This window comes from Solanum stenotomum, chromosome 5 (assembly GCF_019186545.1).
Source record: "Solanum stenotomum isolate F172 chromosome 5, ASM1918654v1, whole genome shotgun sequence".
NCBI lineage: Eukaryota > Viridiplantae > Streptophyta > Magnoliopsida > Solanales > Solanaceae > Solanum > Solanum stenotomum.
In genome coordinates this window covers 7294657-7298040 of record NC_064286.1, presented here as the reverse complement: position 1 = coordinate 7298040, position 3384 = coordinate 7294657, and positions in this window count along the sequence as shown.

The following is a 3384-nucleotide window of genomic DNA, read 5'->3' as shown; positions in this document are numbered from 1 at the left end:
TACAACCACTTATTTGAATTCAAGTGAAATAAATTGGAGGGAAACAACATACACTTTTACAATTTTCAAGAAGTGTAAATAAGGGTATAATAGGAAAAAATTTGTTGTCCTTTCTTGATTTGTCAAAATGGACAACTAAATAGGGACAACTAAAAAAGGAAATATGGACAAGTAAATAGGGACGGAGGGAGTAATACTTTGATTTTAAATTAACTTTTAATTAATTATTAGATTCATACTACGGGGCCTTCATCCACCGTGGAGGAGAGCCCCACGACGATCATAGAGGATGTCGTTCCGACAGTTAATGAGAATCCCGATGTGATACAGGTTTATGTTATTTATTTATTTTAAAATATTTACATTAGTTATTAATGCTTTGATTTTACGGAAAAGGGCCTAAAATACCCTTGAATTATTAGAAATGGTATAAAATTACCCTCCATCCACCTATTAGTCCTAAAATACCCTTACTGGCTACCTTCAGGTCCTATATTGCCCTTTATTTTTAACGGTCCCAATTTAAACCCAATATTTAGCTTGTAGATCGAGCTGTGAGGTCAGTCCCAACTAAGAGGAATGATTTTGGTTTCATGTTGACACCCCTCCACCATTATAATCAGGTCCTTCCAATTGTCTGACCAGTTGAGATAAGAGAAAGCAGTGTTGAGCAGATGAGAAATGTCCTTGAAGATAAGATACTTGACTCGCACTACACTCGACTGATTGCCCCCATATTTGACTGCAACTCTATTCTTCCATAGGTTCCAACAAATAAAGATTGGAAGGGCCTGGATGATGAGTTTGTGAACCTCATTATTGTGTTTCAGCTTCCACCACTTCATGATAATATTTCTAAGAGGAGAGTGAAGGTGATTGTGGCCAAAGAAAGCTGCATAGTGGGACCATATATAGCTAGCAAAATTTCCGGTAACAAAATTGTGATCAATATTATCCCACCCTGGACTACGACAGCAGTAACAGTGAGCAGGATTCACTCCAAATTTTTGCAGATTCTCATTAGTGGGAATTTTTCCACTCTGTCATACGCCTTGGCCATATCAAGCTTGATAACATCATTTTCTCCTTCTCTGGGCCTTTTAATGTCGTGAATGATCTCTTGGGCAAGCAATATATTCTCCGAGATACTCCGACCCTTGACAAAGCCTGATTGATTATCAGATATGAGATTAGGAAGGATAGAAGCAAGTCGGAGACACAATATCTTGGAGATGATCTTGTTGGTGAAATTGCTAAGGCTGATTGGCCGGAATTCACTTAACCTGTTTGGATGTTCTACTTTAGGAAGAAGTACCAAACAAGCATGAGACATGAATTTTGGCATTGAATGGCCATTGAAGAAAGTCTGAACAGCCTCCAGCAGATCCTCCTTAATTATTGGCCAGCAGTGCTGAAAATTTTTTCCTCCAAATCCATCCGGACCAGGTGCTGAATGAGGATTCATAGAAAAAAACAGCCTGTTTCAGCTCCTCCATGCTAGGCAATTCTTGTAGGCTTTGATTATGATCATGAGTAACACTTCTGGGAATATAGTGTAGCATATTTTCATTAATAATGGTCTCATTCCCAGAGAAAATTTGCTGAAAATACTTGCAGGCTGCATCTGCAATATTTTTGTCACCTTCAATGCACTCCTCATCTTCATTGTATATTTTATTGATGAAAAGTTTCCTCCTTCTGCCCCTCATTAAGGCATGAAAATATTTGGTATTAGCTTCCCCCTCCTTGAACCAATGAAGTTGTGTTTTTTGTTTANAGGTGCTGAATGAGGATTCATAGAAAAAACTGCATGTTTCAGCTCCTCCATGCTAGGCAATTCTTGTAGGCTTTGATTCTGATCATGAGTAACGCTTCTGGGAATACAGTGTAGCATATTTTCATTAATAATGGTCTCATTCCCAGAGAAAATTTGCTGAAAATACTTGCAGGCTGCATCTGCAATATTTTTGTCACCTTCAATGCACTCCTCATTTTCATTGTATATTTTATTGATGAAAAGTTTCCTCCTTCTGCCCCTCATTAAGGCATGAAAATATTTGGTATTAGCTTCCCCCTCCTTGAACCAATGAAGTTGCGTTTTTTGTTTAAGAATAGATTGCTCCAGCTTCAAGTACTTGATATACCCAGCATTAATTTGATGAAGTTTGGCCCTGTTTTCTGCTGTATTACTTAAAATCACAGCTTCTTCTGCCCCTTTTATTTGTTCCTCATACTCTCAGACAATAGCAAAAATATCTCCATACTCCTTCCTAGACCAAGTACTGAGGGTATTAGCTACTCTTTTCATCTTCTGGTGAAGACTCCAAATAGGATCACCATGAACCTCTCTCTGCCAGCAAACCTTAACAGTCTCCATAAAATTAGCATTTTCTGTCCAGCAGTGTAAAAATTTGAAGTATCTGATACTGTTTTCTTGTCTCCTGGCTATGGCTATCTCCATCAGTAAAGGACAGTGGTCAGACCCTACTGATGGTAAATGCTGAATGGTAGTTTGGGGCATCATATCTAACCAATTATTATTCACCATAGGCTAAATGAATTTGGGGCGGGTCTAATTTGGGAATGGGTGGGTTTTTAAATTAATTTAGGTTATTTAAAATCTGGCCAATAGAAAATTGCCATGCAAGGGTATTTAGGACTAATAGGTGGATGGAGGCTAATTTTGTACCATTTCTAATAGTTCAAGGGTATTTTAGGCCCTTTTCCGTTGATTTTATATTAAATTAACTTTTAATTATTTTTTAGATTCCTACTACGGGGCCTTCATCCACCGTGGAGGAGAGCCCCACGACAATCATAGAGGATGTCGTTCCGACAGTTATTGAGGATCCCAATGTGACACAGGTTTATGTTATTTATTTATTTTAAAATATTTACATTAGTTATTAATGCTTTGATTTTATATTAAATTAACTTTTAATTATTTTTTAGATTCATACTACGGGGCCTTCATCCACCGTGGAGGAGAGCCCCACGACGATCATAGAGGATGTCCTTCCGACAATTAATGAGGATCCCGATGTGACACAGGTTTATGTTATTTATTTCTTTTAAAATATTTACATTAGTTATTAATGTTTTGATTTTATATAAGAAATGTAGTAGTAAAGACATACTTTGACATTGTCAGCTTTAGGATAAATGTATCAATGCTTGGAGCAGTTAGAAATAATATTTCTATCAGTTGGGTTTAATTTTGCATTTCTCAGTTCTTTTGGTTGTCATGATGTTTGTATCTGTTCAAAATTTTAATAATGGAACTTAGGTTAATTTGGCTTTTTGTCTTAATAATGAAGTCTTGGTTCTGATTCTATGATCCAAAATAAAGAATGGAGCATACGAATATATAGTGTTGGTGTGCTT